At 38.3% G+C, this 26,849-nt stretch overlaps 2 long non-coding RNA genes across 2 annotated transcripts in view; one reads left to right on the forward strand and one right to left on the reverse strand.

The window, feature by feature from the left end:
* Positions 1 to 26,849, forward strand: part of LOC121819209 (uncharacterized) — a 45,150-nt gene that overhangs the window by 13,377 nt on the left and 4,924 nt on the right. The gene's annotated exons all lie outside the window — the stretch shown is intronic.
* LOC132659482 (uncharacterized) lies at positions 103 to 17,485 on the reverse strand. Its single transcript, XR_009600004.1, has 4 exons — positions 17,323 to 17,485; positions 9,610 to 9,733; positions 940 to 1,094; positions 103 to 209 (listed from the first exon to the last, which is right to left on the reverse strand). It is a non-coding gene; the product is annotated as an uncharacterized LOC132659482 (long non-coding RNA).

Genomic DNA, 26,849 nt, shown 5'->3' on the forward strand with positions numbered 1-26,849 from the left:
CCATGGACAGGGCAGCCTGACAGGCTACAGTCCATAGGGTCGCAAAGAGTTGGACATGACTGGCCATACACACACACTCAAATGCCAAACACTCACAGTGTTAGATTTAATGGGGTGCCATCCAGCCAGCTCCACGTATTTTGTGGATGAGAAATGTTCAATCCAATCCAGAAGTAAATTCCATCTTGTATACTGCTCTGTAAGAAATCCTGTGACAGGGATCCAGAGGAAATGAACTGTTACACTATTAAAACAGCTTCTTCTGACCTTTGTTCAGACTTTAAAAAATTTGATATTTATCCTCTTACTCAGGAAAATCTTAAGAAGGTTGAAGAGGTTTTCTACATACTTAAGGTAGGAAATTAATATGGAAAGGTTTCCAAAGTATTCTTGCATATATTGTGTAAAGGTATTTGCTACTTAATGGAATTCATGAGGATGATATAAACAGCAACTGATGAAGGGGTGCAAAGAGAATTTGAAGCAAAAACTGGGAATTAATGTCTTTCCAAAGGAGAGATATCTATCCTTTTCCTACCAATGTGCAGTCTTGAAGAAGACTGATGTTTATGGGGAAAATAAATAATAACACTAAGGAGCCTCCATCTGTCCTACCCAAGATACCAGGAATATTGTCAGATATGGGTAGTGCCTTTGATGAGTACCTCTCTGGGCTTCCCTGGTGGTTCAGTCAGTAAAGAATCTGCCTGTAGTGCAGGAGACCCAGGTTTGATCCCTGGGTTGGGAAGATTTCCCTGGAGAAGGAAATGGCAACCCATTCCAGTATTCTCGCCTGGGAAATCCATGGACAGATGAACCTGGTGGGCTATAGTCCATGGGATCACAAAGAGTCAGACACCACTGAGTACACAGAAGCTCTTCTCTTTGTTTTAAAAGAGCTTCCCCCCCCCCCCTTTTTCATGGCAAATGAGCTCTTACCAACTCAGCCTTATCTTGGATCACCAAGAGATGTGATTTCATTGTTGAACAGAATTTTTGGCTATCGATCCACGATTGATAGGTTTTGAAAAAGTTACAGCATTTCCCTTTCTTCTGCACCCAGCCATTAGGGCGTAAGTTTTGGCTAGGGTTTCCTAAAACATAAAAAAGAAGAAGTAGACTCGAAAACAAGGTTTGAATATCAAAATCAATTTTGGCACTAATTTTGTAAACAATTTCTTTAAAAAAAAATTTTGTCTCACTTTTAGGAGATGAACGCCTCCTCCACTGATAGTCTTTAAAGAGATTGTTGTTGTTGTTGTTCAGTTGCTAAGTCACCTCTGACTCTTTGCAGACAAAGAGATAAATGCCAGAAATAGTCATTTTTGTTACTCAGTAGCTAAGTGGTAGCTCAGCTGATAAAGAATCCACCTGCAATGCAGGAGACCCCAGTATGATTCCTGGGTCAGGAAAATCCCCTGGAGAAGGGATAGGCTACCCACTCCAGTATTCTTGGGCTTCCCTTGTGGCTCAGACAGCAAAGAATCTGCCTGCAATGCAGGAGACCTGGGTTTAATCCTTAGATTGAGAAGATCTCCTGGAGGAGGGCATGGTAACCCACTCCAGTATTCTTGCCCGAAGAATCCCCATGGACTGAGGAGCCTGGTGGGCTACAGTCTATGGGGTCACAAAGAGTAAGACATGACTAAGCACACAAGTGGTGTCCAACTCTTTGTAAACCCATGGACTGCAGCCCGCCACTCTTCCCTGTCCTTACTATTAAGGGCTGCTGCTGCTGCTGAAGTCACTTCAGCCGTGTCCGACTCTGTGCGACCCCATAGACAGCAGCCCACCAGGCTCCACCGTCCCTGGGATTCTCCAGGCAAGAATGCTGGAGTGGGTTGCCATTTCCCTCTCCAATGCATGAAAGTGAAAATTGAAAGTGAAGTCGCTCAGTCGAGTCTGACTCTTCGAGACCCCATGGACTGCAGGCCACCAGGCTCCTCCGTCCATGGGATTTTCCAGGCAAGAGTACTGGGAGTGGGTTGCCATTGCCTTCTCTGACTATTAAGGGCTACAATTAAGTAATTTCCTGAGTTCTTTATTCATATGAATGTATGAAATGTTTTTCTTTATATGACATTTATGACATAAAATTATTAACTTCATGTTCCACATTTCATAAATAAAGGCACTAAAGCTAAGGTTAAGCAAAGAATAAAGAGGGCAACTAAAATAACTTACTAAAGAATCTCTGAGAAGAAATGGAGTAGCCATCATGGTCAACAAAAGAGTCCAAAATGCAGTACTTGGATGCAATCTAAAAAACGACAGAATGATCTCTGTTCGTCTCCAAGGCAAACATTTCAATACCACAGTTACCCAAGTCTATGCCCCAACCAGTAATGCTGAAGAAGCTGAAGTTGAATGGTTTTATGAAGACTTACAAGACCTGTTAGAACTAACACCCCCAAAGATGTCCTTTTCATTATACGGGCCTGGAATGCAAAAGTAGGAAGTCAAGAAACACCTGGAGTAACAGGCAAATTTGGCCTTGAAATATGGAATGAAGCAGGGCAAAGACTAATAGAGTTTTGCCAAGAGAACGCAATGGTCATAGCAAAAACCCTCTTCCAACAACACAAGAGAAGACTCTACACATGGACATCACCAGATGGTCAACACCGAAATCAGATTGATTATATTCTTTGCAGCCAAAGATAGAGAAGCTGTATACAGTCAACAAAAACAAGACCAGGAGCTGACTGTGGCTCAGATCATGAACTCCTTATTACCAAATTCAGACTGAAATTGAAGAATGTAGGGAAAACCACTAGACCATTCAGGTATGACCTAAATCAAATCCCTTATGATTATACAGTGGAAGTGAGAAATAGATTTAAGGGCCTAGGTCTGATAGATAGAGTGCCTGATGAACTATGGAATGAGGTTCGTGACATTGTACAGGAGACAGGGATCAAGACCATCTCCATGGAAAAGAAATGCAAAAAAGCAAAATGGCTGTCTGGGGAGGCCTTACAAATAGCTTTGAAAAGGAGAGAGGCAAAAAAGCCAAGGAGAAAAGGAAAGATATAAGCATCTGAATGCAGAGTTCCAAAGAATAGCAAGGAGAGATAAGAAAGCCTTCCTCAGCGATCAATGCAAAGAAATAGAGGAAAAGAACAGAATGGGAAAAACTAGAGATCTCTTCAAGAAAATTAGAGATACTAAAGAAACATTTCATGCAAAGATGGGCTCGATAAAGGACAGTAATGGTATGGATCTAAGAGAAGCAGAAGATATTAAGAAGAGGTGGCAAGGATACACGGAAGAAATGTACAAAAAACATCTTCATAACCCAGATAATCATAATGATGTGATCACTCATCTAGAGCCAGACATCCTGGAATGTGAAGTCAAGTGGGCCTTACAAAGCATCACTACAAACAAAGCTAGTGGAGGTGATGGAATTCCAGTTGAGCTATTTCAAATCCTGAAAGATGATGCTGTGAAAGTTCTGCACTCAATATGCCAACAAATTTGGAAAACACAGCAGTGGCCACAGGACTGGAAAAGGTCAGTTTTCATTCCAATCCCAAAGAAAGGCAATGCCAGAGAATGCTAAAACTGCTGCACAATTGCACTCATCTCACACACTAGTAAAGTAATGCTCAAAATTCTCCAAGCCGGCTTCAGCAATACGTGAACCGTGAACTCCCTGATGTTCAAGCTGGTTTTAGAAAAGGCACAGGAACCAGAGGTCAAATTGCCAACATCCGCTGGATCATGGGAAAAGCAAGAGAGTGCCAGAAAAGCATCGATTTCTGCTTTATTGACTATGTCAAAGCCTTTGACTGTGTGGATCACAATAAACTGTGGAAAATTCTGAAAGAGATGGGAATACCAGACTACCTGACCTGCCTCTTGAGAAATCTGTATGCAGGTCAGGAAGCAATAGTTAGAACTGGACATGGAACAACAGACTGGTTCCAAATAGGAAAAGGAGTACATCAAGGCTGTATATTGTCACCCTGCTTATTTAACTTCTGTGCAGAGTACATCATGAGAAAGGCTGGACTGGAAGAAACACAAGCTGGAATCAAGATTGCCGGGAGAAATATCAACAACCTCAGATATGCAGATGAAACCACCCTTATGGCAGAAAGTGAAGAAGAGCTAAAAAGCCTCTTGATGAAAGTGAAAGAGGAGAGTGAAAAAGTTGGCTTAAAGCTCAACATTCAGAAAACGAAGATCATGGCATCCGGTCCCATCACTTCATGGGAAATAGATGGGGAAACAGTGGAAACAGTGTCAGACTTTATTTTCGGGGGCTCCAAAATCACCTCAGATGGTGACTGCAGCCATGAAATTAAAAGACGCTTACTGCTTGGAAGAAAAGTTATGACCAACCTAGATGGCATATTCAAAAGCAGGGACATTACTTTGCCGACTAAAGTCTGTCTAGTCAAGGCTATGGTTTTTCCTGTGGTCATGTATGGATGTGAGAGTTGGACTGTGAAGAAGGCTGAGCGCCAACGAATTGATGCATTGGAACTGTGGTGTTGGAGAAGACTCTTGAGAGTCTCTTGGACTGCAAGGAGATCCAACCAGTCCATTCTGAAGGAGATCAACCCTGGGATTTCTTTGGAGGGAATGATGATAGAGCTGAAACTCCAGTACTTTGACCACCTCACGCGAAGAGTTGACACATTGGAAAAGACTCTGATGCTGGAAACGATTGGGGGCAGTAGGAGAAGGGGACGACCGAGTATTGGATGGCTGGATGGCATCACGGACTCGATGGACATGAGTCTGAGTGAACTCCGGGAGATGGTGATGGACAGAGAGGCCTGGTGTGCTGCTATTCATTGGGTTGCAAAGAGTCGGACACGACTGAGCGACTGAACTGAACTGAACTGAAAGGTCATACAGTTTAGAAATAGATAGGAGATAGAAAAACTTAAACAGAGAGACTAAAGCTTAGATATCTAAAAGGCATTAGGGGAAAACCACTCTGAAAAATAAAATGTCCTTTTCAGAGTCACATTTGATGCAGAATAATACATTTCACAGCATACTTTATCAGTAACTTTGTAAAACAAAATGTTTACCATGATCCCAATATCTCTATGCCCCAAGGACCTCCAGACATATCACCATGAAAAGGAAAAGCTTGGGGAAAAAAAAAAGCATTAAAATAAATCTATACTCAGAAAATAAATCTATATTCAGAAATTCATTTCTATTTTCAGAAAATTAGTAATATTTGTACTTCAAGCTGAGTCCTTGCATCTAGAAGATACCCTGGAGAAAGAAATGGCTACCCACTCCAGTATTCTTGCCTGGATTCCATGGACAGAGGGAAGCCTGGTGGGCTTCAGTCCATGGGGCTGCAAAGAGCGGGACAAGACTGAGTGAATAACACTTTCACTTCTTCATGGGAAGTGGGGCACAGTCTTTGAGGCATGAGCCTACTGTTTTGCCCTCTCCACTGGTTGGGAATTAAAACCACCTTTCTATCTCCTCCAAACTCTCCATATTTTTTATTAGGCTTTGGTGGGCAGAGAAAGCCAGGATTTTGGCCATCAACAGTCCCAACTCAACATCAAGACTATACATATATTTTAGCATAACTCATGGCATCTAACTATGCAAAAGCTTATAGCTTTAGGTGGGTTTTTTACTTAGAAAATGATTATAACTTATGAGAAAGGTTAATTTTCATATTTTACAATAAACATAAATAAGAAAAAATAGGCACTCTTTTTTTTTTTTTTGCAAAAAAGGGCAAAGAGAATGAACAGGCATTTTATGGAATAAAAATAAAAATATCTAATATGTGCAATTTTGCATTTAATTTCTCTGTTATATAAGAAAGCAACTAAAATCAACTATGTGTACTTTTATCATAGTATATTAGCACATATAATCTGAACTCTCTGTGTGCATGTGGGTGTGCGTGAGATAGAGAGAGAGTCCAAATCCTGCTCTCTAGTCCTGGTATTGACCTTCCTTAGCAAGTCCTTATGGTAACTTGAATGCTGATTCAAGTTCATCTGAGGAGAGGTATGTGAGTGTGAGTGAGTGATGTTACTTTCAAATTTAAACTGAATTGGCTATTTAGAAACATAACCCCCTGGTGGCTCAGACAGTAAAGAATCTACCTGCAATGCAGAAGATGGGGGCTTGATCCCTGGGTTGAGAATATCCCCTGGAGACAAGAATGGCTATTTAGAAATTGAAGGAAATCTTGCCCCCCAAATGCTCGAGATGGAACTCGTTGAGCATCCTAAAACTGGTTTTTGTGTATTCAGTTTCTGTTGTTGTTTAATGGTAAGTCATGAACAACTCTTTTTGATCACATGGACTTTAGCCGACCAGGCTCCTCTGTCCATGGAATTTTCCAAGAAAGAGTACTAGAGTGGATTGCCATTTCCTTCTGCAGGGGATCTTCAGACCCAGGGATCAAGTCTGCATCTCCTGCATTGGCAGCTGAATTCTTTACCACTAAGCCACCTGGGAAGTCCGCATATTCAGTTAGTGGAAGCTAATTTTCTAGGAGAAACGTGCATTTCTCTCTGTGCACCTTGAGATGTAAATATTCTAACACCCTTCTCAAGAATATTTTATCTAGATCATCTCTAATTCCTGAGACTAAGGGAGGGAAGAAAGGAAGGGGTAAAGAGACTTTTTAAAATTTAACTTTTTCCCACTATATTTTTTAAAAATAGTGAGTTTTGTACTCATGACTGATTCATGACTGTTTTTTAATCAATTTTTATTGGTTTGAAATGTATTCGTTTCTGCTGTATAGCAACGTGAATCAGCTATACATACACACGTGTGTGTGCTCAGTCTTGTCTGACTCTTTGTGACCCCACAGACTCTAGCCTGCCAGACTCCTTTGTCCATGGAATTTTTTAGGCAAGGATACTGGAGTGGGTTGCCATTTCCTACTCTGGAGATCTTCCCAATCGAGAGATTGAATCCATGTCTTTTGTGCCTCCTGCACTGGCAGGCGGATTCTTTACCATTGCAGCACCTGGAAAGCCCATATATACATATATCTCTTCTTTTTTTTTGGATCTCCTTCCTATGTAGGTCACCACAGAGCACTAAATGTGCTATTCAGCAAGTTCTCTTTAGTTACATATTTTATACAAAGTAGTGTATGATTAAGTTTTTAAATGAAACTATGAGAAGGGGTTGACAGAGGATGAGATGGTTAGATGGCATCATTGACATGAAGGACATGAGTCTGAGCAAACTCTAGGAGATAGTGAAGGACAGGGAAGTGGTGCTGCAGTCCAAGGTCATTGCAAAGAATCAGAAATGACTGAGTTACTGAACAACAGCAACAAATACATAGAAAAGGGCTAAATTCCTTAACTTGTGATTTCTGGATTTCTTTATTTAACAGCAATCTTTTGACTGCCTGATTACCTGCCCTTTGATGCAAAACTCCTATATATCCTAACCCTCCAATCACCTCCCCGGAGCAGTTCTCTTAGGGTTACTGGAGATGCTGCCTCTCAGGCTCAGAGTTCCAAAAATCCCCACCGAATAAAACATAACTCTCGACTTTCAGATTGTGAATATTTCTTTAGTCAACACATGCCATATCAGAAATTTCACATAAAACCCTCCTCCCCTAATTCATGGAAGCATGATTGAAACTCAGATTAGGAAGACAGATAAACAGACATGTCTGCTATCTCCTTATTGGTTGACCTCACGATAAAGCGTCTCCTTCTCTCAAAAGCTGATGCCAAGTATTGAATTTTACGTGTGTTAGGCAGCAAACCCTTTTCTCCAAAACAATATCTATTATCATATCATCCTTAACCACACTCCACATTCTGGGCTCACCTAACCTTTCAAGTTTCTAATGCCTCACACAAGAAGCTACTCTAGACCTCTGACAGGAAAACGTTTCATCAGTTAAACCTCACATGAAAAGGGCATTTGATTATATCTTCACTATTTCTCATACACACATATGCATCTTGTGGGTAGGGACTTTTTCTTAAGCTTTTCACCATCTCATCATTAAACCAAGTATATTTTTCTTTTATTATTATTATTTTTTACTTTACAATATTGTATCAGTTTTACCAAGTATTTTATATTTGCCTAATAAGTATGTGATGTCAAATTAATAAATTAAGAATTTGAAAAGTAGGAAGAGACAGTGACATGTTTGTTGACTAGTAAGAATTATAACATTCGAAGTAGCAGCAAGTTGACTGCTGAAGACAGTGGTATTGAAGAGTTTTAGCAGCTGCAATGTAAGTGAGCAGTACAGTATAGTAAAGTAGTGAACCTGAGCAGATCAACAGGAACCAGAGTTCCTGGAATTTTCGTTCCAGGAACCAAAGTGAATAATTACAATAAGAAAACCATCTTCAAAATACTGAAAAGGATCTGAATTCACCAGCCTAAAATATTCCATTTTTATATGAGAATTATTTTAAGCTGAAAGACAACTTGAGATTGAACAGATGCAGGAAGAAGCCTCCTCTGAACTTTGCTTATCAGACAAAAAGTAAACACATCTTGTTAATTCCAGTTCACGTGTCAAGCAAAGCAAAGCATCAGTCTGGAGCAGAGCAAGGTTTATTGAAAGGCCATGCAAGGAAGGGTGGCTTCTGCCCTAAAAAAAAAAAAAAAAAAAAAAAAACACAGCTCCCTGAAGGGTTTTCGCAAAGGACTTTTGGAAGCCAGATAAGGAAGGGAGGTTGCAAGGTCTGTGATCAGCTCATGCATAGTTCTCTGATGGCTAACAGTGAGGGAACAGGGCAGTGTTACAAGGGTGAACATCACCAGTTCTTAGGCTCCAGCAGGCCTGGGGCTCTGTACTCAAGGTCATCAAGTAGTTAGCATCTTCCATTTGTTGGAGAGGGGGAGGTTTTTTAACATCTACAAAACACCTCTGGAAATATGTATCAAATACTATTAGCTAGACCCTTCAGAGAGAAGCTGAAGCAGAGGATTTGGGGAAAGTTCTGTCCCACCCAGGAAGACCCCATGGGGTCCCGCTCAGTTACCTTCTGAGAAGTGAGGCTGCCATGAATCCCCTCTTTAGGGTAAAAACAACTCCCATGAAAGAGACTGATAGGAAACCTACCTTAAGTTCCTTTTCTGGGGAAATTTTATGGCCATGAAGAAAAGGGAAAGACTACTCATGCCTGCTTAAATAGACACTGTCACAAACTTTGTTAGTTCCAATGTGTTCTGAAAAAACCCGCTTGTCTTTCCCAAAAACCCATATTGTTTTTCCCATCAGAGTCATTTCTTCTGTCTTTCTTTCCCCCGGTGGCTCAGTGATAAAGAGTCCACTGCCAGTACAGAAGATGTGGGTTTGATCCTTGGGTTGGGAAGATCCCCTGGAGAAGAAAATGGCAATCTGCTCCAATATTCTTGCCTGAGAAATTCCATGGATAGAGGAGACTGGCAGCTTACAGTCCATGAGGTCACAAAGTGTTGGACACGACTTAGTGACTAAGCAACAATTCTTTTCCTTATTGAAGCATAGGTATATAAACAATTAACTTTGACCATTTAGCTAGCCACTTCTTCTGTTAGTTCTCATATGCACACAGATGAACCATTTTCTCTTGTTAACTGGTGTTTTCCTCCCCCAAAACACAATGAAATAAAACCACTTACTTAATGAAGTTTGCACTGTTCTGTGGCTTCCTGGGATTCATGCAGTTGCAATCTTTGGTTCCATTCTCATACTGAACCTCTCACTGGGGGTTGTCACTGCAGGAATATATGCTTAGGTGACTTACTAAGAAATGAAGAAAAGAAGTAACACTAGTTAGATTCCTACAATATAAGCCTTGGCCTTTTAATTATTTGTCAGTGTTGTTGTTCACTTGCCTACTCTTTGCAACCCCATGGACAGCAACATGCCAGGCTTTCCTGTCCCTCACCATCTCCCAAAGTTTGCCCAAGTTCATGTCCATTGCATTGGATAATATGAAACTGCAAATAAATTTACAAAATACTGATTGAGAGGACATCTGTTTAGAGTGCTTTAGCCTTATAATTTGACAAAGGATGATAAGCTTAGGGACTCAGAGAATTTCCACTTAGGAAAACGTTCAGTCATGTCTGACTCTGCTATTCCATGAGTTGCAGCATGCCAGGCCTCCCTGTCCATCACCAACTCCTTGAGTTCACTCAAACTCACGTCCATCGAGTCAGTGATGTCATCCAGCTATCTCATCCTCTGTCGTCCCCTTCTTCTCCTGCCCCCAATCCCTCCCAGCATCACAGTCTTTTCCAGTGAGTCAACTCTTCACATGAGGTGGCCAAAGTACTGGAGTTTCAGCTTCAGCATCATTCCTTCCAAAGAAATCCCAGGGCTGATCTTCAGAATGGATTGGTTGGATCTCCTTGCAGTCCAAGGGACTCTCAAGAGTCTTCTCCAACACCACAGTTCAAAAGCATCAATTCTTCAGCACTCAGCTTTCTTCACAGTCCAACTCTCACATCCATACATAACCACTGGAAAACCATAGCCTTGACTAGACGTACCTTTGTTGGCAAAGTAATGTTTCTGTTTTTGAATATACTATCTCGGTTGGTCATAACTTTTCTTCCAAGGAGTAAGCGTCTTTTAATTTCATGGCAGCTATCACCATCTGCAGTGATTTTGGAGCCCCCCAAATAAACTCTGACACTGTTTTCACTGTTTTCCCATCTATTTCCCATGGAGTGATGGGACCAGATGCCATGATCTTAGTTTTCTGAAAGTTAAGCTTTAAGCCAACTTTTTCACTCTCCTCTTTCATTTTCACCAAGAGGCTTTTTAGTTCCTCTTCACTTTCTGCCAAAAGGGTGGTGTCATCTGCATATCTGAGGTTATTGATATTTCTCCTGACAATCTTAATTCCAGCTTGTGCTTCTTCCAGCCCAGAATTTCTCAAGATGTACTCTGCATATAAGTTAAATAAGCAGGGTGACAATATACAGCCTTGACATACTCCTTTTCCTATTTGGGACCAGTCTGTTGTTCCATGTCCAGTTCTAATTGTTGCTTCCTGACCTGCATATAGGTTTCTCAAGAGGCAGGTCAGGTGGTCTAGTATTCCCATCTCTTTCAGAATTTTCTACAGTTTATTGTCATCCACAGAGTGAAAGACTTTGGCATAGTCAATAAAGCAGAAATAGATACTTTTCTGGAACTCTCTTGCTTTTTCCATGACCCAGCAGATGTTGGCAATTTGATCTCTGGTTCCTCTGCCTTTTCTAAAACCAGCTTGAACAACAGGGAGTTCATAGTTCACGTATTGCTGAAGGCTGGCTTGGAGAATTTTGAGTATTACTTTACTAGCATGTGAGATGAGTGCAATTGTGCGGTAGTTTGAGCATTCTTTGGCATTGTCTTTCTTTGGGATTGGAATGAAAACTGACCTTTTCCAGTCCTGTGGCCACTGCTGAGTTTTCCAAACTTGCTGGCATATTGAGTGCAGAACTTTCACAGCATCATCTTTCAGGATTTGAAATAGCTCAACTGGAATTCCATCACCTCCACTAGCTTTGTTTGTAGTGATGCTTTCTAAGGCCCACTTGACTTCATATTCCAGGATGTCTGGCTCTAGATGAGTGATCACACCATTGTGATTATCTGGGTCATGAAGATCTTTTTTGGACAGTTCTTCTGTGTATTCTTGCCACCTCTTCTTAATATCTTCTGCTTCTGTTAGGTCCATACCATTTCTGTCCTTTATTGAGCCCATCTTTGCATGAAATGTTCCCTTGCTATCTCTAAGTGTCTTGAAGAGATCTCTAGTCTTTCGCATTCTGTTGTTTTCCTCTATTTCTTTGCATTGATCGCTGAGGAAGGCTTTCTTATCTCTTCTTGCTATTCTTTGGAACTCTGCATTCAGATGCTTATATCTTTCCTTTGCTTTTCTCTTCTCTTCTTTTCACAGCTGTTTGTAAGACCTCTCTGGACAGCCATTTTGCATTTTTGCATTTCTTTTCCATGGGGATGATCTTCATCCCTGTCTCCTGTACAATGTCATGAACCTCTGTCCGTAGTTCATCAGGCACTCTATCTATCAGATCTAGGCCCTTAAATCTATTTCTTACTTTCACTGTATAATCATAAGGATTTGATTTAGGTCATACCTGAATGGTCTAGTGGTTTTCCTACTTTCTTCAATTTAAGTCTGAACTTGCCAACAAGGAGTTCATGATCTGAGCCACAGTCAGCTCCTGGTCTTGTTTTTGCTGACTGTATAGAGCTTCTCCACCTTTGGCTGCAAAGAATATAATTAATCTGATTTCAGTGTTGACCATCTGGTGATGTCCATGTGTAGAGTCTTGACTTGTGTTGTTTGAAGAGGGTGTTTGCTGTGACCAGTGCATTCTCTTGGCAAAACTCTATGAGCCTTTGCCCTGCTTCATTCCATATTTCAAGGCCAAATTTGCCTGTTACTCCAGGTGTTTCTTGACTTCCTACTTTTGCATTCCAGTCTCCTCTAATGAGAAGGACATCTTTTGGGTGTTAGTTCTAAAAGGTCTTGTATGGACTGCACGGCAGAAGCCTGCCGGCTGTGACAGACCTCACAGTAGCATGGCCGAGAGGAGCTACCCCACGTCCGAGGTCAGGGGCAGCAGCCAAGAGGAGCTACCCCACATCTGAGGTCAGGAGCAGTAGCTGAGAGTGCCAGGCTGCATGGGCCCAGGAAGGCCGAGAGGAACTACTCCATGTTCAAGGTCAGGAGGGGCAGTGGTGAGGAGATACCCCTCGTCCAATGTAAGAGAAACCCAAGTAAGATGGTAGGTGTTGCAAGAGGGCATCAGAGGGCAGACACACTGAAACCATACGCACAGAAAACTAGTCAATCTAATCACACAGACCACAGCCTTGTCTAACTCACTGAAACTAAGCCACACTCTTTGGGGCCACCCAAGACGGGTGGGTCATGGTGGAGAGGTCTGACAGAATGTGGTCCATTGGAGAAGGGAATGGCAAACCACTTCAGTTTTCTTGCCTTGAGAACCCCATGAACAGTATGAAAAGGCAAAATGATAGGATACTGAAAGAGGAACTCCCCAGGTCAGTAGGTGCCCAATATGCTACTGGAGATCAGTGGAGAAATAACTCCAGAAAGAATGAAGGGATGGAGCCAAAGCAAAAACAATACCCAGCTGTGGATATGACTAGTGATGGAAGCAAGGTCTGATGCTATAAAGAGCAATATTGCATAGGAACCTGGAATGTCAGGTCCATGAATCAAGGCAAATTGGAAGTGGTCAAACAGGAGATGGTAAGAGTGAACGTCAGCATTCCAGGAATCAGTGAACTAAAATGGATTGAAATGGATGAATTTAACTCAGATGACCATTATATCTACTACTGTGAGCAGGAATCCCTTAGAAGAAATGGAGTAGCCATCATGGTCCACAGAAGGGTCCACAATGCAGTACTTGGATGCACTCTCAAAAACGACAGAATGATCTCTGTTGGTTTCCAAGGCAAACCATTCAATATCACAGTAATCCAAGTCTATGCCCCAACCATTAACACTGAAGAAGCTGAAGTTGAACAGTTCTGTTTGGTATAATAGATTCGAATTTTGTGTGGTTTTGAACTAGTGGTGTAGCTTCTCTTTTCCTCAGGTTCTTCATATATAAAAAGGGGAAATATTTAATTAACTTAGAGTTGATGGAAGGCTAAAAGTTAGTGAGTGTAAGATATTTGTCACAACTCCTAACATGTGATAGGATGCAGCAAATTGAATCAATAATAGGTAGGACTGTAGCTCTTGTTGAAATAGAGCTCATTTTACAATAAATCTTAAATTTAACTCAGCCTTAAATTTTCAAGCAGCTGATAAATTTTGTCAAACTTCAAAATATCATCATTGTAAACTGTAAGTTGTTCTTTTAATTATAAATTTATTTATTTTAATTGGAGCCTAATTACTTTACAATATTATATTGGTTTTGCCATACATCAACATGAATCCACCACGGGTGTACATGTACTCCCCATCCTGAACCCCCCTCCCTCCTCCCTCCCCATACCATCCCTCTGGGTCATCCCAATGCACCAGCCCCAAGCATCCTGTATCATGCATCAAACCTGGACTGGTGATTCATTTCATATATGATATTATATATGTTTCAATGCCATTCTCCTAAATCAGCTTTCATAAAATTAAGTACTTTCACCAAAATATAAAACCTCAGTTCATAGAATTGGGACTGTCAAACTTACATTGTTTACCAACTGAGAAACAAAATATTTCCTTATCAGTAAACAAAGATGTCACCATCATCAGTGATTGTAGCCCTCCAAAGTGAGCCTGTGAGCTCTAAGGGAACTCAGGAAGGAGAATGCCTGATATCTAACTGCCATCAGATGGAAGCCACTCCCTGTGAGAGTGAGCCCCAAAGAAGCTGAGGATATGAAAACACGGGGTATTGGCCCCACATAGCTGAGATGCATATGAAAGGAATGATTTCAGTGAGCCCAGACTCTTGCATCTTCCCACAAATAAACAAGTGCCAAATTCCTTAATTGAGATATCTGATTTTCTTTAATTAACAATAATCTTTTGGTGTTCAGATTATCCACCCTTTGTCCCCAAACTTCTGCATAACCTAGCTCCTCTTCCCCCTCCTCCTTGGAGCAGTTTCTCAGAGCTCTCTGAATCATGGCCTGCCAGGAGTCAGTCTTCCTCCTGCCACAAGTAAAACTTAATTCCCAACTCTCACATTGTGCAAATCTTTTTCAACAAAGTGTTTTTGCCAAAATATAAAACTTCAGCAAACTGTGACTGTCAGACCCACAGTTTGCCGATTAATTACAAAATTTCTAGCAGAGTATAAATCACATTTATTACCTCCTGTATATAGGGGGAAATGATTAATAATTACTGAAATTATCAACCTTGTCATTTAATACCAACATAAATAAAACAATATTGAAAGAGAATATTAGGTAAATGTGAACAATGATTCTGAAAAAGTTAGAGAAATACAAAAAAAAGAAAAAAACAACTCCAAAGGAAACATATTAATCTTTATAGTTGAATGTGTAGCTTTAATTTACTCACCCCAGACAGTTAGTCCTATCACTGTGGCAACAAGTGTAACCACAGCAATGCTGGTCACTCTCAGAGCAGTCTGATGCCATTTGGGACATTTGGGCTTATCTATAATGATTAATTTTTCTTTGCAAAACATTTAAGCATTTACGACAAACTTGAAACTATGTCAAACTGTTGACTTAAAAAAAATGCACTACATTCGAGAGTTACAAGTTAAGTTTCCTTTGGGGCAAAATGAGGACTGCAGCCTAGCAGAGAGCATTTCAGATGGCTCTGAAAACTTGTTCCAAAGAGGCAAGGGGAAGGTCAGTACATAAATGATTTTGGTGAAGGTGGAATGTGTGCAATCAAGCATGTATTTTTTCCAAAAGACTTATGCTATTCTTGTGAAGCTTTGCTGGTCACAGAAACAGTCATCTCACCGTGACAGATTTTAGAGTTTTTCTAGCTATGGAGAAATACAAGAATTGGGCTCAGAAAACCGGACCGTGAAAATATTAACTATCTGAAGACTTGTCACTCGAGCACAGAGGAGATGTGTGCACTCTGCTCTCTACCCTAAACTCTTTTTGGGATGTGTTGAAAAGCAGCAGCTGCAGCAACACATGATTTAATTCTTGTGGAGGTGGATGACAAGTGCCAACGACAAGTGCCAACTTGTACTTGACAATACAAATGTCAAACTTTGAGAGTACACATTGTCTTAATGCGATGGAAAGAAATCTACAATCTCTATACATATTATGTTACCACAGACACATATTTAGTTATCTTTAGAGAATTGGTTTTATCAATTCAAAATAAGAGGTGAATCATTGTGTGTATGTGCCCAGTCATGTTTTACTTTTTGCAACACTATGGACTATAGAACGCCAGACTCCTCTGTCCATGGAATTTTCCAGGCAAGAATACTGGAGTGCGTAGCTATTTCCTTTTCCAGGGGATCTTCCTGACCCTGGAATTGAACTCACATCTGTATCTTCTGCACTGCAGGTGGATTCTTCACTGCTGAGCCATCAGGGAAGTCTAAGACACCAGTATGCTTTATCTAATAATTAAATGTTTTTCTATTTTTCTGGTTTTTTTTTTTTTGTTGTTGTTGTTGTTTTGGTTTTTAAGTATTTATTTCATTGTTTTTTAAATTTTTTTCAGCTTGATTAAGATATAATTGACATATCACACTATGTTTAAGGTTTATAACAGAGTGATTTAATATACACATACATTGGGCTATGATTAGGGCTTCCTTGGTGGTTCAGCAGTAAAGAATGTGCCTACAATGCAGGAGACATGTACATGAGACATGGGTTCAACCATAGTAATGCAGTCCTCATTTCACATAGTTATCATTTTGTGTGTAGATGTGGTGATAACTTTTATGATGCACATTCACTGTTGCTTTCTAGTATATGGTACAGAATTAATATCTATAGTCATCATGTTGTACATTATACCCCCAGAACTGTTATCACCAGAACTTATTAGTATCACTAGAATTTTGTAATCATTTTAACATTTCCCCCCATTCTCACTACCAACCACCAAAGTACTCTGTACAGTTCACCAGTACTGGTGAATGAATATTATTCTTATGTCAACACTTCTGTTCCAAAAGTATAATTCACATAATAATGAAGTGGGTGGTTATTAGACAATCAAGTAGTCAAAATATTTCCACTAAAATTTGTCATTTACCTTTATGTACATCTGGGCTGGAAACAGATAATATTCAGTGAGACTGACACCCAGGAAGGAAAAATATATCGAATTGACACCCAAAAAGGAAAAATATGTCAAAATATATCAAAAGTATCAAAAGAATTGAATCATATTAAAAATTACTCTCTAAAGTAGGAACATAAGTAAGATTAAGTACTATAGCCATCCATCTTCCTAAATTTTGTTTGAAATATTATAACAGTTATATATCAGTTCATGAAGCAAAACTCAGATGCCAGTCTTTATAACTTTACTTCAACAAAGTAAGCATTAAAATACTTTCTTAATCTTCAACCTAGGTCAAGTCAGATCTGATTCATTACTTTCAATGTAACAATATTTACAAACATATAATTATATGCCTGAAACTAGACTGAATAGAAAGGTTGCAGAAATAAACAACTGCACAGTCTAATGGGGAGACATGTATGTAAACCGATTGTTTCAGGATAAGGTTATGAATTTTCTGAATAATAGATTCTAATTCTAGTTCTTAAAAGTTCCCATTAAAAATCTAAGACTAAAAGACCAATAGAAAATTCTAGCTGTATAATCTGTGGCATCGTGGAAGGTTATGGATTCTTACCTTGGCATGTTCACATACTTTGGCAATGATAGGGATGTTTCCTTGGCTTCTGCATCATTGATTCCTCTGGGTTTTGTATCTGTTCAAACATCCTATAAACAGGATAATCCATCTTTGAATGAGATGAAAACAGACATCACTTGATCAAAAGGAGTCAGTGCCTACAAACTGTGGCACTGAAACAAAGCCTAGAGCTGTGAAACCACAAAGCATATGGTTGAAGAGTGAGAGGAACTTCATTATTTAAATAAATGTTTTCTTTCAAGATGGTTTCATTATTTACAGAAGAGTTGTGACATCACTACAATGTTACCATATACCCAACACTCCACCTCCTCTATTATTAACATGTTGCATTAGTACATTTGTCAGAACTAATGAGTCAATATTAATATATTGTTTTTAATTAAAGTCTATACTTTATCCACTTTTTGTCCAGTACCTCTTGCTTAGTATTTCCTAAGACCTTTTTATATTCAAGGATCCATCCCATTCAGGGTACCACAATACATTTAGTTCTGATATCTCCTTAGGATATCTCTAGTGTGATAGTTTCTCGCTTTTTTCCTTTTTTTTTTTTTTTTTTTGAACTTTCACAGTTTTGAGGAATGTTGATTAGATATTTTCCAAAATGTTCCTAAGCTGAGGTAGTCTGATGTTTTTCTCATCATTATACTAGGCCATACATTTTCAGAGGGCTTCCCTGGTAGCTCAGATGGTAAAGAATCTGTCTGCAATGCAGGAAATCTACGTTTTGATCCCTGGGTCGGGAAGATCCCCTGGAGAAGGGAATGGCAACATTCCGGTATTCTTGCCTGGAGAATCTCAGGAGCAGAGGAGCCTGGTGGGCTACAGTCCGTGAGGTCACAAGAGACATGACAGAGCAACTGACACACCTAGGTTTTTGGAGGAAGACCACAGGGATAAATAATCATTCTTAGCACATCTGATGAAGGGTACTTTTATCAACATAACTATTGAGGGTGACTTTGATCATTTGACTATAATGGTGTTCATCAGGTTTCACTACTGCAAAATTACTCGCTTTTCCCCATGTCCACACAGTACTCTTCAGAAGGAAGTCAAAATGCTCAGCCTGCACTTCAGTGGAGATTTATGCTCCACCTTTTGCAAAAGAGACAATCTACATAAATTATTTAGATTTATTCTGCAGAGGATGTTTGACTAGTGTTCCCTTTACTTATTCATTCAGTCATTTATATCTGTGAAAGTTATTCACATTCATTTTATGTCTTGAGGGACAATCTAACGTTACTTTATCTTATTGTTTCACATGGTTCAATCTTTGGCCATCGAGAGCTTTTCAGTTGGCTCCACAAGTTTATGCTGATGCTGCCAAATCTAATATGTTACAACATGGATTATGCTAATCTCGTCCTTTGCATTTCTACAACCTCCCACTTCAATAGTGAGAATCATGGTTATCAGCATCACCAGCAACTTCCTTAATTTTGTGATTCTAGTATACATGCTTTGTCCTCCCAAGACATTTGGTCCTGTCAAAAACATCCATTGAGACATTTGGTCCATGATTCACTAAGTAATACAAACATTAACTTCATTGAAATGTTTTTAGACTTATTTTTATTGTAATTCATTGCCAGTTATGGATTTCATGTTTTTACTTTCTTACCATGAAGTTTGGCACGGTTACTTCTAAGTCAATAAGTGATTGCTCTCAAGTGTATACGGACCTGGTGATTGGTTTTATATTTGCAGTATCTGTTAATAATTTTGTATACACAGATTCTGTCATCATCTTTGTGACAATGTTATCTGTTGGTCGCCATATTCGAGTGTGAGTACAAAGAATCTGGGCAATCATTTTTCATTGTTTTCCTATTCACCTTTTTTTTTCCAAATTGAAGAATGACGAACTACCATCAGCTGTTGAAATTTGCAATTCCAACTTTCTGTTGTTCATCTTGTGGTTGCCATTTAATACTGATGTGTAAACATTCCAAGTTTCTGGTGGAAGTCTTGGAGCTTTTGATCTTCTTCTGCCTCTGCCTTGCTTCCATACTCATACTTTCTAAACATAATCCACTAAGTCATCTAATTTTTCTTCTACCTTCTTCATAATGCATTTAAAATTTCATTTATGTCTTCTAAGGGCAGAAATAGAACTCCAAACTGCGTGGATGAACACTTAGTGTGTTAGCTATTAATAACTATAGTCATATACTCATGCTGCTACTAAGTCGCTTCAGTTGTGTCCAACTCTGTGCGACCCCACAGACGGCAGCCCATGAAGCTCCCCCATCCCTGGGGCTCTCCAGGCAAGAACACTGGAGTGGGTTGCCATTTCCTTCTCCAAGGCATGAAGGTGATATGCTCCCCCAAACAAGATTTTTTTTTTTTTTTTGCCACAGTCATTGTGAAAAATAAAACAAGCATCCTGTTCCTTGTTCATCTGGTAGAGTCAAGTTGTATTTGTATTTGCAATCTCAGAACCCATCACACACAGTGATTTATCTCACAATGTTGAGGTTTATTTCCTGTGCAAACACAGGTACTTTCTACTATACATATCTGTAAGTGTCTTCTTACTTTTTCATTGTTAGTGCATAATTCAACAACATAGAAAAACCCAGTGCTACTCCATACACAGCAAATAACTGAGTGAACTCTGTTGGGGTCGTCTTGAAGATGTCATCACTGAATAATGTATACTGGCACTGAAATATCAGATATTGTCTCAAGTTGTATTACTATAAATACGATTTTTTGTGTGATTTTTGAGCACTGGAATCATGCATAAAAATCCCCATATCTGGTCACTTTATACTCCTCTGAGATTTTAATTACATGCAATGAAGTTAAGTTTGAAAGTCTGTGTCTGTTTTGAATTCTACTTACTGTCCCTATTAATGAATTGCTGGTCTGAATAACAGGACCTCTTCATCATGATGGGTAGTTCTTTGAAGTACATGTGATGATGTTGCATTTGATTCTTCTTCTATATGCCATTTCAACCCATTCAGGGTTTTTCTTACTTCCCCTTTAACACCAGTGCTGTGCTGGTGTTTTCCTATCCCATCTTGAATGACTGTAATATTAGCCTACTCCTGGCAGCTGTACATCAGGCTTTGAAGATTTTGTTCTCTTCACAGCATCAGTGCATCTTACTCCTATCTCTGTTACAGAAAAGGAAATGGTACCAAAACCCATTAAAATATAGAATTGGCTTTTCTCTTTGTCAATAACTATATCTGTCATATTCCACTAAGAATTTTCAGGTAAAGATGTCATATTGCCAAGCAGCAGCAGAAGGGTTACTTTTTTCCTTATGTAGCCATTCAACCAGTGATCACTTGTTCACCATAGGGAAAACCTTACTAATGTCTCATGAATTTGACACCCAGTTTTTCTGGGCTGATAAGTCAGTAAGTAGGCACCAGATAAGAGCATGGTAGTCCACACTGATTCACAGGTATGCAGGAAGTTTTCACCAGAAAAATCCCTCTAAACAGTGGTGGATGCTTCTCACAGTTTGCTACAATCATGCCTTTGTAGGACATCCATTCAACATCACTATTAATCTAGGTAATGGGATAGTTGTAGGGGGGTTCATTAGATGCCTGGTATCCCCTCATGGTGATTTTTACTCTACCTCCATGTCGTAGGAGAGCCACACCCATTCTCACTCACCCTAAACAAGCTAAACACTTGTCCATTTTGCAGAGTAGACTTCATTATCTTTTTAATTTGCATACATTAAAATTCACTTTTTCTGCCATAAAATTCTGTGAGTTTCATGGGTTTTGACTAAAGCATAACGTAATGAACACACCATTACAATATCATGCAGAATAAAGGTTCATTGCCCTGAAATATCCCGTGTTTCACTTTTCAACCTTCTCATGCAAACCTTGACAAAATTTACCTTCTTTACAGTTTTGCATTATCCAGATAACACATCAATGAAGTTATGTAAAATAGAGCATTTTCAAACTGATGGCTTTTAATATGAAATATGCATTTCCGATTTATCTATATACATTTGTGGCTGGATAGCTCATTCTTTTTTTATCGCTCTTTCCATCATCTGAGTACCATACTTTGCACACTCATTCACCTATTGAAAGACATCTTGAGTGCTTCCAGTTTGGGGCAATTATAAACCAATCTGCCATAAACATTCATGTGTAGTTTTTTTGCGGATATAAGTCTTCAAATCAGTTTGTAACTACCTAGAATGGTAGTTGCTTGATCACATGATAGACTATGCTTAGTTTTATTTAAAAAAAAAAAAATGCCAGTTGTCTTTCAATTTGAATGTCTTTGCATTTCCACCAGGAATGAATGAGTCCCTGTTGCTTCCCATCCTCATTAGCAATTGGTATTGTCAGGACTTTTGATTTTAGCATCCTAGCAGGTGTCTAATGGAAGTTCAGTGTTATTTCAGTCTGCATTTTCCTAGCAACAGGTGATGCTCTGTATTTTTTCATGTGCTCTTTCCATTTTTATATGTTCTTGGGTGAAGTGTCTTTTCAAATCTTTTGCCAATTTTTTGATTGAGTTGTTCGGCTACTTTTTGTTGAGTATTGAATTACTTACTCTGACTGCAAGTCCTTTAATGAGATTTGTATTTTGCAAAAAAATTTTTACTGCTTTGTGACTTAAAAGTGTCTTTAACAGAACAGAAGTTTTTATTTAAAATGGAGCCCATTCCTTTTTCAATTGAATTGTATTTGTGTCTTTCTCAAAAATGAGTTGACCATATTATAAGGTATCTAGTTTAGGGGTTTTCATTTTGTTCTGTTGATCTATATGTCTATATGTTCACCAATACCACTTTGTCTCAGTTATTTTGGCTTTATAATAAGTCTTGAAATCAAGTACTGTGAGTCCTTCAATTTTGCTCTTCTTCCTCAGCATTGTGTTGACTGGTCTAGAACTTTTTGTCTTCCTACATAATTGGAGTTAGTTTGTTGATCTCTATGAAAAGGTTCGAAGAGAATTTGTGATTACAGTCTATAGATAAAGTCAGAAGGAATCAACATCTTTACAGTAATGAGTCTTCCAATATGTGAACATGAAATATCTCTCCATTGATCTAAATCTTCTTTGATGTCATTCATTTTGTCAGTGCTTTATAGTTTTCCACATATAGATTCTGTACATATTTTGCTTGATTTATATCTAAATATTTCAAATTTTGAGCTAATGTAAATGGTATTTTTAAATGTTAAATTCAAGTTGTTCATTGCTGGTGTGTATGTATGAAATTGACTTTTTATGTATTAACCTTGAACCTTGCAAATATTCTGTGCTCACTTCTTAGTTCCAAGAATTTTTATGTTGATTCTTTTGGGTTCTCTAACTGGATAGTTATATCATCTGCTAAAAGAAATAGGTTTATTTTTTGTTCTCTAATCTGTATGCGTTTTATTTCTTGATTTTCTTGCATGATCTAGAATTTGTAATACAATGCTGAATAGGAGTGGTAAGAGTAGACACCTTGCCTTTTTCTTGAGCCTAAAAGGAAAAGTACCTCACCATGAAATATGATGTTAACAGTAAATTTTTAAATAAGAGTTGTTTATCAAGCTTTCTATTTGCTCAGAGTGCCTATGGGTATTAATTTTGTCACTTTTTTTTTCTTCCAGCTGATTTGATTACATGCTTTTTCTTCTCAGCTTATTGATATATTGGATTATATTTATTGATTTTTGAATGTCCAATCTGCTTTGCAAACCTGAAATAAAACCCAGCTGTCCATGATGTATACTTCCTTTGTAGATTTTTGGATTTCATTTGTAAATTTTTTTTGACTGTTTTGTTGGTGTGTTCATGAGAGATATAAATCTGTGGTTTTACTTTCTTTTAATGTCTTTGTTCTACTTTCAGTAATATTGGCTTCATAGAATGTCTTCTCAGGAGGTATTTTCTCTGTTTCTATTTCCTTTATGAGATTGTGGAGAATTGGTACTACATCTTTCTTACACCTTTAGTAGAATTCACCAGTGACATCATTTGGCCTTTTTTTTTTTTTTTTAATAGCTTGGAAGGATACTAGTAATTGACTCAATTACTTCAATAGATGTGGACTATTCAATTTATCTATTTCTCCTCATATGAATTTTGGTAATTTGTGTATTTCCAGGAATTAACACATTTTATTTGTTATCAAATTTGTGGGAATAAAATTGTCTCTGGTATATCTAGGTTACCTTTTCATTGCCATGAAATCTCTTATTCCTGATATTGGTAATTTCTCTCTTCTCCCTTTTCTTCTTATCCTGATTGGAGTTTGATGAATCTCACTGATACCAAGGTTCTTAATGAATCTTATTGAAACTAGCTTTTGGTTTCCCTGATTTTCTCTATTGTTTTTCTGTTTCATTTATTTCTGCTCAAATATTTACTATTTCTTTTTTTCTGTGTCTTTTAGGTTTAAAATATTCTCCCTTCTCTAGTTCCTTAATGGAAACAACTTTAAACTGATTTTAGATCTTACTTACTTCTTTTTCAGTGTATCCATTTCAAGACATAGATTTCACTCTAACTACTCACTGCATCTCACATATAGAAGTATAATAATGGCGTTTTTCTACATGATACAGTTATTCCTATCTTTGGAATTTATTTTTGAGGAAAAACCAAGGAAATTACAGAAGGAGTGAATGTGTCATGTATGTTTGTGTGTGTTAGTCACTCAGTCGAGTCCAACTCTTTATGACCCCAGGAACTGCAGCCAACCAGGCTCCTCTGCCCATGGAATTCTCTAGCAAGAATACTGGAGTGAGTTACCATTTCTTTCTCCAGGGGATCTTCCCCACCCAGCGATCGAACCCAGTTTCTCACATTATAGGCAGATTCTTTACCCTCTGAGCCACAAGAGAAGACCAAATGTGTAATAACAGAAATTAAATATGACTTTTGTCTAAAATCAAGAAGACAAGAGGAAAGAAAGGAGGAACTGTGTTTGTAAAAAGAGTGATCTGATTTTGGACATAAGTTTGAGATGCCTATTAGACATCCAAATGGAAATGCTTAATATGCATTTAGATATTTGTAACTGTAACTCAAGAAAAAGAACAATATATGAAGCAGAATGAGCTCACTCAAAGAGTGTACTTACAGTGCTAAGTACTGTCCTTGAGAAACTCCAACATTTAGAGCTAAAATAGAGAGGAAGCAAGTAAGTGAGATTAAGAAAGGGTATAAGAAAGCTGTGGTACATATACACAATGGAGTATTACTCAGCCATTAAAAAGAATACATTTGAATCAGTTCTAATAAGGTGGATGAAACTGGAGCCTATTATACAGAGTGAAGTAAGCCAGAAAGAAAAACACCAATACAGTATACTAATGCATATATATGGAATTTAGAAAGATGGTAATGATAACCCTGTATGCAAGACAGCAAAGGAGACACAGATGTATAGAACAGTCTTTTGGACTCTGTGGGAAACAGAGAGTGTGGGATGATTTGGGAGAATGGCATTGAAACATGTATAGTATCATATATGAAACGAATTGCCAGTCCATGTTCAATGCATGATGCTGGATGCTTGGGACTGGTACACTGGGATGACCCAGAGGGATGGTACGGGGAGGGAGGAGGGAGTGCGGATCAGGATGGGGAACACGTGTATACCTGTGGTGGATTCATGTTGATGTACGGCAAAACCAATATAATATTGTAAAGTAATTAACCTCCAATTAAAATAAATAAATTTATATTTTAAAATAAATAAATACATTTTGTTTAAAAAAAATAAAGGGTAGCTGAGGATGTCAGAGAAAAAAGAAAGAGATGTGTTCGGAAACACAGAGAAGAAAGTTTTTATTAAGCAAGAGGTGGCAAACTATGTCAAAGGATGCTGAGAGGTCAAGAAATACAGGGATAGTTAAATGGCCATTAACTTGGCAATGTGGAAGTCCCAAGTGATATTGATTAGAAATGGTTTTTTGAAGACAAGAGAATGGAATGAGTTGAAAAGACAACAGAAAATGAAGAATTTGAGAGTGTGTATTTAGCCAAATCTTTTGACAAATATAGTGAGAAGGAAGGAATAATGGAATAATAGCTGGAGGAAAATATATGATCAAGGAAAATGATTTTATTTTAAATATGGTGGACTTTAGAGCATGGGGGTTTTGTTTCTTTAGGTTGCTTTTTTTTTTTTGGATGATGGAAATGAATCAGTGAAAAGATTAAAATGAATACTGTAAAAAAGGGTGGGTGAGAAATAATTGCAAAAGTAATGTTTTCAGAAAAATCAAGAGGAGATGGATTCTAGAGTATAAGTGGTGGGCTTGGCTTTTTACATGAGCAAAAATATTATTTCCACTGTAACAGAATAGAGATTATTCTATGCTTTGAATTCTAGACACACTTAGTTTAATTTTGGCCAAGAGTTGTGTGCAAATTTCTAAATTATTCTTTTCTACATCAAAGAAAAGTAACTATGGATGGATAACCTTTCCTGGCAGCTTACTTCCTCTCCAACAATGCTTATGGCATTTCTCTGAAGTATTTTGAAAACTGTGGTTCACTTAAAATTTTATCAAATATGCTTTCCTGATTTGTTTGACATTTTGCACAAAAAATAATAATTTAGATCAGCATGTGTGTTAAGTAGATATGAATCAGCAAACTAAGTGGTTGAGAGCCAAGTGTATTGCCAAAAGAATTGCTATGAAAAAAGAGAAGGTTTGGAATTAAAGGAAGGATCTTTCAAGACTATTCTTCAAGGGGCTGTAAGGGATTAAGGGGGAAATAGGGAGCAGAATATGGCAAAGAAGTGAAGAAAAAGGATAGTAGCTTTAAAGGAAAGGAAACCATAATATTATAGCAATAGAATTTATGGTGTTAATTTTAAAAAGCAGAGTAAGAGCTAAAGGTTGACCCCAATAGCATTCAGATTCCAACATTACTCTTTGCAACCTCAGGAACTATACAGTCCATGGAATTCTCCAGGCCAGAATACTGAAGTAGGTAGCTGTTTCCTACTGCAGGGGTTCTTCCCAACCCAGGTCACCCGCATTGCAGGTGGATACTTTACCAGCTGAGCTACTAGGGAAGCCCTGAAAGAAAGGAAATAATAATATTATAGCAATATAATTTATGGTGTTAACTAAAAGAGCAGAGTAAAAAGCTAAACGTTGACCCCAATATCATTCAGTTACTGTATGAATTTTTAAATCTTTTTACTTAGTATATGATTATTAAAGTTATCTTTGTAAATATAAGGGATAACTTTGTTTTAAACTTTAGATTTAGATCATCTAGCAGAATACCTAACAAATGTAGCTTTAAAACATACACTAATGATAATAGCAAATGAAGCAACTGACAAACAACTAATCTCAAAAATATACAAGCAACTCCTGCAACTCAATTCCAGAAAAATAAATGGTCCAATCAAAAAATGGGTCAAAGAACTAAATAGACATTTCTCCAAAGAAGACATACAAATGGGTAACAAACACATGAAAAGATGCTCAACATCATTCATTATCTGCTGCTGCTAGGTCACTTCACTCGTGTCT

Source organism: Ovis aries, chromosome 3 (genome assembly GCF_016772045.2).
Source record: "Ovis aries strain OAR_USU_Benz2616 breed Rambouillet chromosome 3, ARS-UI_Ramb_v3.0, whole genome shotgun sequence".
NCBI lineage: Eukaryota > Metazoa > Chordata > Mammalia > Artiodactyla > Bovidae > Ovis > Ovis aries.